Here is a 10919-nt window from a genome sequence, read left to right as displayed (position 1 = left end):
AAAACCAAAAGCCTACCGAACTTAAAACAGTTGAAATCACAAAAAGTATATATTCTGACCAGAGTGAAACTGAACTAGAAATCAGTAACCAAAGGTATCTTAAAATTTTCAAAGTACTTGAAAATCAAAACACGCACCTCTAAATAATGTGGTCAATGTGCTCTATCAAAGGAATTTAGGAAATATTTTGGAATATAGGGAAATAATATAATAAACGCACATCTCTAAATTGGTAGGAATCAAGGAAGTCAGTGCCTCTAGAGAAACCTATGGCACGAAATGCTAACATGAGCAAACGTCTGCAAACAACTATCCAAGTTTTACCTTAAGGAACCAAAAGAAAAGAAAAGGCAAGCAGAAGGGAGGAAATAGTAAAGCAAGACCAGAAACCAATGAAATTGAAAACAAACTCACTTTTCAAATTGGACCAACTCAGATGAAGAGAGAATGTGGAAGAGAGGGGCAGCTTGGTTGGCCGTGGTTCGCTCTGCTTCCTGGCACTTTTCTGCATCCTTTTGTTGGCCTCACAAGACATGTTCCTTCGTGAGTGTTTCCTCTGCCCTCTCCTGGGAACTGGTGGGTTTGTGAACCAGCCTGAGCCTGGGAGGGAGGAGGGTAAGGTCATGCAGCCTGGACGGGTCCCCAGCTGGCCGTGAGGGAGGAGGCCCCTGTGTCCCGGCTCTGCCTGGAAGCTGGGCCTCGTCCTGCCCTGGGCTGTGTGTGTCCCCAGGGAGCCCCTCCCATCCCAACACACAGCAGACCCTCACTGGTGACCAGGTGAATGAACGAGAGTGGATGGGGAGAAATGGAAATATCATCTTGGACGTTCCATGAGTACTTGAGTTTAGAAATCGCTAAATTCTGATTCCAGAATACCCTGTGAGGCCCTAGAAATGGAGCTGGGCTTGGTGTCCACTGCACGTGCTCACCCCGTCTTTAAGTAGGTACTGAATGGGCTTCTGCTCACGGTGGCCCGGGAATGGCACTGGGAACTGCTGGTTCCGTGTTGAATGAAGGAGATGAACGTGTCCTCTGCCCGCAGGCCGGGGCTGTGGTGGTACGGGGCACAGGAGAGAGGGGGCGCTAGCGGTTGGGGGTGCAGGTGGACGCCTGGCAGGGAGTGCCCTTGGCAGGAGGGCCCAGACCCCAGGCTGGCTGGAGCTCAGTCTGTCACAGGAAGGGAGGCCACCGAGGCTGGGTGGAGGACAGCAGAGTGGAGACCGAGGCAGGCAGTGATCTGTTCATTTCTGTAATTTTGTCATTTCAAGAATGTTGTGTAAGTGGAATCATAGAGTGTGTGACCTTTGGGGACTGGCTTTTTTCACTCAGCCGAACTCTCCGAGGTCCCTCCCGTTGCTGAGAGCGTCAGCAGCTTTTCCGCTTTGTGGCGGAGTAGGTTCCGCCTGTGCGGTCCCTGTCGCGCTGCCCCTGGCGGGGATGCACCGTGACTGGCTAACCAGCCACTGGATGAAGGTGCTGCTTCCTGTTTTTGGCAATTACAGATAAAATCACAGCCTTTTGTGAGGGCATAAATTGTTATTGCTCTATAGTAAATGCCCAGGGGTGCCACCACCAGGTCGAATGGTACTTGTGTGTTTAGTTTTCTAAGACACTGCCAAACCGTCTTCCAAGTGCCGAGGCCACATCCCCGCAGCATCCGAGTGGCCTGCCTGCCGCTCCGCCTGCTCTCCGGGCTTGGCGTGGCCACTGCTGTTTACTGTGGCCTTGTGACACGTGAGCGTTGGCCCCTCCCGTGGTGTTAATTTGCATTTCCCTCATGGCTAATGATACTGAGCATCTATCTTCTCATGTGCTTGTTCGCCACCTGTCTATCCTCTTTGGTGAAATGTCCATGTCTTGTGCCCGTTTTCTAATTGGATTGTTTCGTGTTTACTGTTGAGTTTGATCATTATATATGCTTTAAACTAGTTCTGTGTTGGGTGTGTAGTTTGCAAATATTCTCTCCCAGTCTTGGCTTGTCTTTTCATCCTCTTAATTTTTTTTTTGGCAAAGCACAGGTCTCTAGTTTTGACACATCTAATTTATCAGTTTTCCCTTTTGTATATCACGCTTTTAGTGTCAAGTCTAAGAATTCTGCCTTACCATGGACCCTTAGGATTTTTCCTTTTCTTTTCTGAAAGTTTCGTTGCTTTACGTTTTACATTTAAGTCTGTGATCCTTTTTGAATTAATTTTTATATAAGGTATAAAGTTTAGTTCAAAAAGTCCATTTTTGCTTACGGATGTCCAGTTGCTCCAGCACCATGTGTTGAAAAAAGCTGTCTTTCCTCTGTTGAACTGCTTTTAGATCTTTGTCAAAAATCAGTTGGGCATATTTGTGTGGGTCTGTTTCTGGGTTCTGTATCTGCTCCATTGGTTTTCTCCACCAACACCACAGGCTTGATTACAGCAGCTGTATAATAAGTCTTGAAATCGGGGAGACCAGTTCCTTCTACTTAATTTTCCTTTGTCAGAATTGTTTTAGCTATTCTAGTTCCTTTGCCTTTCTGTATAGATTTTACAATGATCTTGTCTGTATCTCTGAAATTCTTGCTGGAATTTTAATAGGAATTATGTTAAAGCTGTATGTCAACTTGGAGAGAACTGATATCTTTACTATGATGAGTCTTGCAATCTGTGTTCTGTCTCTCCATTTATTTAGATCTTAAATTTCTTTCAACATTTTGTAGTTCTCAGCATATAAGTCCTACACGCTTTGTTAGATTTACACCTAAGTAGTTCATGTCATCTGCAAATAGGGACAATTTTATCTTTTCCTCTCATTACCTTTCCTGCCTTTTTGAACTGACTGAACTCCCCCAACTGTGTGAGTAATGGCCGTGAAAGGAGAGATGTTGTGACTTGCTCTAAGGGGAAAGGATTTAACCCTAAGTGTGATGTTGGACAAAGGTCTTTTTGTACATGCTCTTTATCGAGTTGAGGAAGTTCCCTTCTATTCCTGTGTTTTTTCCTGAGAGTTTTTATCACGAGTGGGTGTTGAATTTTGTCAAGTGCCTTTCTGCACAATATAATCCAGTGATATCTTCTTTAGGTCTGTCAATATGATTGATTACACGAGTTGACTTTTAAATACTGCACCAGCCTTGCATCGCTGGAAGAATGGGCATAGTGTATAATTCTTATTGTATACTGATGAACTCTATTTGCTAATGTTTTTAAAGGATTTTTGCACCAATATTCTTGAGGGCCGTTTCCTCCTTTTGTACTGTCTTTTGTACCATCTTTTGTACTGATTTTTGTATCAGGCTAATACTAGCTTCATCAGATGAATTAGAAACTATTTCTCTTCTCTTCTGTTTTCTGAAAGAGATTATGTAGAACTGGTATTAATTCTTCTTAAAACTGTTGGTAGAATCCTCTAGTGAAACCATCTGGATCTGGAGAATTTTTGCAGGGGAGTTTTAAGATTATGAACCCAATTTCCTTAACAGTTATGTAGGGCTATTCAAATTATCAGTTTCATATTGGATGAGTTGTGGTAGTTTGTCTTTTTCAAAGAGTAGGTCAGTTTATCTAAGTCAATTTATTTGTGTAGAGCTGTTCTTAGTGTTCCTTTGTTATCCCTTTGATGTATGCAAGGTTCTTAGCAATAGCTCCTGATTCATTCCTTATAATGATGTTTTGTCTTCTTTCTTTGTCAGTCGTCCTAGAAGTCTGTCAATTTTATTGACCTTTTCAAAGAATCAGCTCTTTATTTTATTGATTTTCTCTGGTTTTTCTGTTTCCAACGTTAATTATTTCTGTCTTATTTCCTTCCTTCTGTTTGCTTGAATTTATTTTGTTCTTTTTCCAGATTCCTCAAATGAGAGCTTAGATTATTAGTCTGAGACTTTTTCTCTTTTCTGATGTATGTATTTTGTGTTATAAATTTCCCTCTAGGCAGTGCTTTAGTTGTGATTTACAATTTTTGATATGTTGTATTTTTTTTCGGGTATGTATTTTTATTCAGGTATACATTATACATTCAGGTCAACATATTTTTATAACCCTTGAGATTGCCTCTTTGACCCAAGGATTATTTAAATGGGTGTTGTTTTAGTTTCCATGTGCTTGGAGATTTTTCTGTTATTTCTATTATTGATTTCTAGTTTGATTCTTTTGTGATCTCAGAACACACCATATGATTTTTTTTTTTTTTTTTTGCGGTACGCGGGCCTCTCACTGCTGTGGCCTCTCCCGTTGTGGAGCACAGGCTCCGGACGCGCAGGCTCAGCGGCCATGGCTCACGGGCCCAGCCGCTCCGCGGCATGTGGGATCTTCCCGGACCGGGGCACGAACCTGTGTCCCCTGCATCGGCAGGTGGACTCCCAACCACTGCGCCACCAGGGAAGCCCCACACCATATGATTTTGAGTCTTTTAAATTTGTTGAGGTTTGTCTTATGGCCAAGGATATGTTCTGCCTTGGTATATATTCTGTGTGTGTTCTGCTGGTGCCAGACGTGCTGTAAATGTTGACTAGGTCCAGTTAGTTGGTCGATGGTGGTGTGAGTTCTGTATCCCTGCTGATTCTCTGCCTAGCTGTTCTTTCAGTTGCTGAGATGGTGTGGAAATCTCCAGCTGTAATTGTGGATTTCTGTATTTTTCCTTTCAGTTCTGTCAGTCTTCACATATGTCACTGTCCTAGTGTTGGATTCATACACTTTTAGGATTGCTTGCTATTGCTTCTTCATGGGTTGACTCGTCTTTATATAATGCCTCTCTCCATCTTTGATGATTTTCATTGCTCTGAAGTCAACATTATCTGGTATTACTATAGCCACTCCTGCTTTCTTTTGGTTAGTGGTTGTGTGACACATCTTTTCCGATCAGTTTATTTTCAGTCTGCTTACATCTTTCTATTTGAAGTGAATGAGTTTCTTATCGACAGCATATGGTTGAGTCATTTATCTTAATCCACTCTGCCATTCGGTTTTTTTAATTGGTAAATTTAGACTATTTACATTTCATGTAATTATTGAGATGTTAGGGCTTCAGTTAGCCATTTCATTTTTTGTTTTCTGTTTTTTCTCCCTATGTTTTGTTTCTGTTTCCTTATTTCCTGCCTTCCTGTGGGTTACTCAACATTTTTTTAATAATTCCATTTTGACTTATTGACAGTGTTTTTCAGTATCCCCTTTGTGCAACTTTTCAGTGTTGCCCAGATATTACATTATATACATATAACGTAGGCGTTGTGCTCTTGAAAGGAGGCATTGCCTCCACTTCCTCACCGTTACCTCCCACGTCTGCCCTGCCCCCAACTCACTGCCTCCTCCCGATTTCTTTCACAAAAGGAGAAAAGCAGGCCCGGGGTTATGTGGTTGGTTCGTTCCTATTACTGGCAGCCTCCCAGAATTCCTAACAGATCGAGTGGGGGAAGAGTTGGAGTGGGATTATGACCGGTGGCTCCCAAACATGGCCTTGCTCAAAAGGAGTCTGGAGAACCTTAAATGCAGCTTCTAGGACCACCTGGGTCTCCTGAATCGGGCTCTGAGGGATGACACACACACACCTCGACTTCAGTGCCAAGGCCTCCATGCTCTGTCATTGTAAGATGGCCAGGTGAGCCCTAGGCCACCAGCTGAGCCCTGGGATACCAGGTGCATCAGTGTCTCCTTTCCCAGACCTGAATCTTGCAGGTACACCACCCTCCTGGGATGGGATGAACTGTGTAGCCACTGCCCTCTGAGCAGTTCTGGGAGTTGGGGCAACAGTCCTTCTCAGAGCTCCCCCCAGGAGCACACACAGCCCCCAAGTGCTGCTGCCTGAGGACTCAGCCTGGCCTGTGACTGACACCCAGAGGGCTCCACATTGGGTGGGGGTGTCTCCTCCCGTTCCTCTGGCTCCTGTCTCACCATAAGGATTTCTTGACAGGCCCGTCCCTCCCTCAAGAAGGTGCCCTGTTTACTTCTCTTTGTAGGACAGCACAGTGCCTGGAGCTTAGTAATTGCCCAGGAAATATTTGTTGAATTAACAAAGTTATTTATTACCAGTTACCTACGAGGCAAATTTCAACCTGCATCTTGCATTTATGTGTTCTTGTAGGAAAGGACAGGGGCAGGGAGCAGCCAGCACTGGCTCTGGTACTGGTCTTTGATGCCCTGTCTCCTGTGCCCTATCCAGCAGGGCTGTGCCACAGCTGGGGGGGGGGGGGCGTGTGGCTTCACCAGGCAAGCGTCCCTGGAGGGGCCATCAGAGGCGTTCTCAGGAGTCTTCCTGTTGGGCTGCTGAGCGGCAGGATAGCCCTCTGCAGGGACCAGGCACTTGACATCACAGGTGACTTCACCTCCTGCCAGCTTCCTAAACGCAGCTTCAGCAGTTTACCCAGAGCCACCCATTGATGCTGACTTCCTAAATCCACCAGGAGGTTTAAGCGAAAAGTAAATGAGCGAATTTTACACACGTGAACAGAATCTGTACATGTGATGATTATAAAGTTAGCATGTCGAATAGCCCTTATGTTTGCTTCCCGAATGGACACCGAGAGGTGGTGGCTGGTAGGAGGCAGCAGAGTGCAGGCCAGAAAGCTCAGAGGTGCTGCGGGGCCAGCGGAGCGGGAGAGGGGCATACTCAGATGCAGGCACGCCCCGCGACTGCCAGCGACGGCAGCACAGACGCCACGCCCTCTGTGTGTGTTTCCTTTGACCGGAGAAGAGTCCACTCACACAAGCCTGGGTATGTTTCGAAATCGTCAGGATTCTGCCGTCCACCCCATCCTGCCCAGATCTGAGTGGGGGGACTGTCGGCCGGGCTCAGCGGGGCTCCTCCACACTCAGGCTGGCCTTTTCTGCAGGCGGGCTCCGCAGCCTGGACCAGCCGCGCAGCGAATGTGAGGCTCCGTCTGCTCCCCTAGTGTCACGTCGGCCCGTTTTCCCTCCCAAGGGAATCGCAGCGCCCCCGGGAGACCCGCTCTCCCCGCCGCTCGCCTGGACCTTAGTCTCCCCACCAAAGTGCAAGCGGCAGGACTTGGAAATGGCCGCAGACACGTGTTGCTGGACGTGCCCCTTGGCTCTGAGTGTACACCCATCTGTGGCCTCAACGTCCTTGAGGGAAGGACACGAGGTTTTATGTAGACACAGGGGATTGCAGTGTCACAAAACCTGCCTCCATCCCCCCAGATCTCCCCAGCCTGGCATCCTGGGGCAGATGCCCTTGAAAACCAGGGGGCTCTCTTACACGTGGATGTAGCACGTGGCTGCTTCTGCCCTGCCTGGGCGTTGAGGCCAGCTCCTGGCCCTGGTTCCCCTGGTGACCCCAGTGCAGGACCCACACCAGGGCAGCCGGAGTCCTTCCTCGGGACGCCACAGATGTGGACTGAGTGTCCCTTCCCGGTGCTGGGTGACATCGGCTGAGGACACTGGGATCTGTGGCAGGGCGCCTGCAGGCTTTCTGCACAGGAGAGGTCAAAGCAAATGTGAGGCCTGGGCTGCGGGGGGAGAGCTGCGGGTTCCCATCCCGGGCCTTGTCCCTGCGGCCACCCTTCCCTTAACTCTAGCCTCAGGCTTTGCGTCAGCGGGACGAGGTGACTCGTGTCCTCCAGCCAAGGAGCCGAGCAAAGCAGTCGAAATGGATTTGTGTCTCCCGTGCACTGGCAGCGGGTGGTCAGATTTGGATGATTTCCTTATAGATGGGACTGAACCGAGGAGGGCACCCTGGCCACGTGCAGGATCCCGCCCGTGAAATCGGGAAGAGCCGTGCGGCTCAGAGACGGGCCGGGCCTTCAGGTTGGTCTGAGGCAGCGCCTAGATCTCCTCCACCCTTGGCTGGTGGGTGTTGGCTGTGCTGCCCCCGGAAGTGACCAGGTGCCGCCGGCACTCACTCTGTGACCCACACGAGAAGCGCTCTCGTCACTGTCACGCGGTGTCAGGGCTGCATTCCACTGCCTGGCCCTCGACCCAGAAACGATGACAGTTATACAACCAGGGGACATGGACACTGATGTCATCGTTATGACTGTACAGCCTGTGTTCAGGAAGCAAGAGGAAGGTCGAGTGTGTTCAGAGGAGACGTGATGACACAGAAAAGGACCCGTGCCAGGCTTCTGAGGGTGACACTGCAGGATCCGAGATGCCAAGTGCACTGGATGGTCAACAGCAGAGCGGCCCATCCAGTGAGTCAGAGGAGAAATGGCACGTCACGGAGTGAGACTCAGGGGCAGAGGGCAGAGCCTGACATGCCTGCAGATGGAGGCCCTCCCTGCGCGGGGAGCAGAATATATGCTCGAGCAAACAATGGCTGCAATTTTCCGAATTTGATGAAAATTCTAAGACTGCAGATCCAAGAAGTTCAGTGAAGCCCCAAGAACAAAAACACAAGGCACAGCGTAATAGCATAATTGCTCAGAGCAGTGATTAAGAGAAACACCTTTAAATATGCTAGAGAAAAGGAGGTTACGTTCAGAGGACAAAGGGGAGACTGCCGTAGACCCCTCCGGACACAGTGCGGTGAGGAGGGAAGGGCAGCACGGCCCACCTGGAATCCTGCACCAGGTGAGACAGGCTTCAAAAGAAGGTGACTGTCCAGACACACCCAAAGCTGAGAGAACTCATCACCAGCAGACCTGCCCCACACAAATATCAAGGGAAATTCTCACAGTAGAAGAAAAATGATAGCAGAGCTACATGGTTGAGCATGAAAGACACTTTTGTTATCATCCAAATCCCTTTATTGGGATCAATCCCTAATTGATCCCTTTATTGGGATCAATCCCTAATTGACTGTTTAAATTTCAAAAATAAAGTACTGTAGGATCTATAACATAGGCGGAACTAAAATGTGTGGCAGTAACAGGGCAAAGGCCGAGAGGAGAAAGGAGAACACGCTGCTGTCGGGTTGTCCTGCCCCCGTCAGGCGGCGACGCCACAGCTCACGGGCTGAGTCCGGTTAGAGGTCTGTGCCTGAAGCCACAACACCCAGAGTGGAGACTAGTAAGTGAACGAAGGAGACGAGGTGGAATCACAAAGTGTATGCAGTTAATCCAAAACGTGGCAGAGGAAACATAGACGCGGGGCAACGAAGAACAGACGGTGAAAGCAGAAAACAAATAGTGGAATGATAGACCTAAACTCAACCATATTAACAATCACTGTGAATAGTCCTAACACCCCCAATTAAAAGGCAGATTGTCGAGAAAGATTAAAAAGTTTCTTGGAGGCAACTATATGTTGCCTACAAGAAACTCTCTTTGAATATAAAGACACAAATAAATTAAAAATAAGAGGTGGAAGAAGAGACACCATGCTAACACTAATCAGTAGTAAGGTCGGGTGTCTGTATTAATGTCAAAGTAGATTTCAGAGACAAGAATATTACCAGAGATAAAGAAGGATCTTTCATAATGGTAAAGGGGTCAATTCATCCACAGAACATAACAATGCTAGATGTTACGATGCTAACGATGGAGCTTAAAATACATGAAGCAAAAAAAGATAGAACTGCAGGAGAAACAGACAAATCCACAATCACAGTCAGAGACGTCAGCATCCCTACTCAATACTGGGATAAGCGGACAGAAAAGCAGGCCCAGCCGTCTAGCTCTACTGACATCTGTAGAGCATCCCACCCAGTCACACAAGATAGACCACGTCTGGTCCATAAGCAATTCTCAGTCAATTAAAATATCTCAAGTATTACAAGATATGCTGTCTAACTTTAATGGAATTAAATTTGAAATCAACAGAAGAAAGCCATCTAGAAAATCTCCAAATATTTGAAAACTTGATAACACACGTCAAAATATCCCATGAATCAAAAAAGAAATCAAAAGAGAAATTAAGTCTTTTGAAATGAGTGGACAGAAAGCACAAATATAAAACTTTGTGGGATGCAATGAAAGCCACATGTAGAGAGAAATTTATAGAACTTAACACTGTATTAGGCCAAAAGTAAGATTTTACAACCATGCCACCAGCTTCTTCCTCAAGACACTAGAAAAGAGGAATAAATCGCGGACCCTGCCCCCGTGTCAGGACTTGGTAACAAATGGGGTGGGTCGGGGGACCGTGTCTGCTTCTCCTCTTCCTCTCATCAAGTGGAGTAAAGTACATTAAATCCCCAGCGTGAGGAGGACAGAAGGAGGGGTCCTCGCTGGCGAGAGGGATCCGCCAGTTTCTGGACACCAAGTGTGGGGAGGAGTGAGTCTCAGGAGGGCTTTTTCTGATGAACTGGCCGCCTGGCTGGGTGTGGACGGCTGTACCCACAGGAGTGCAGCTGCTGCCTCCTGCAGAGCTTCCCTGGCAGCCACAGAGGTGGGAAGCAGGCCCAGCACACTTGGGGTGGCCTCTGATGGGAGGTGTCCCGGGTCCTGGCGGGATGGCCAGAGGATGCCCCCACCTTCCCGGCGCCCCTCGCCTGCCATCTCAGGGTGGGTTCTTCAGGGTCGGGGGTACTGAGTCCGGCTGACCTGAACAGCCCCTGGGGATGCTTCTGTGGCCAGGGTCCACGGAGGCCTGGGATGCCCACTCGTGGCCACGTGAAGCAGGCCGGCGCTCACTGGCCCGTGTGACTGATGGTGGCTGACAGCCTGCAGCCTGGAGCGCCCCTGGCGCTCGCTGACCCACTTTCTCCACCGTGGGCTGGAAACATTTACATAACAGATGGCCCCAGACCCTGGAGGAGATGTTTCTAATTAAAAAGGAGGTGCGGCGTCCCCGCCTGGCCCCCCCGCCGTCCGGTTCATCGGTGCAGGTACCTGAGCCTTGGCACGCACCCTGAGCTCAGGAAGGGCTTTGCAGGGCTGCTGCAGGGTGTCTGCGTGGCAGGGAGCCATGTCTATTTGGTGCCACTCCGATCGTTTGAACTCGGGCCTGGACCCTGTGCGGACCTTGGGCGGGGGCCTCTCGTCTTTGTCCTCCGCACAGTCAGGCTGAGTCACCGGCACACGCGCCTCGCTCTCCAGCCGTCCTCAGGTCCGCTACTGT

The sequence above is a fragment of the Leucopleurus acutus genome, assembly GCF_964270905.1.
Source record: "Leucopleurus acutus genome assembly, chromosome: 5".
Taxonomy (NCBI): Eukaryota; Metazoa; Chordata; class Mammalia; order Artiodactyla; family Delphinidae; genus Leucopleurus; species Leucopleurus acutus.
Note: the sequence above shows the minus strand (reverse complement) of the source record.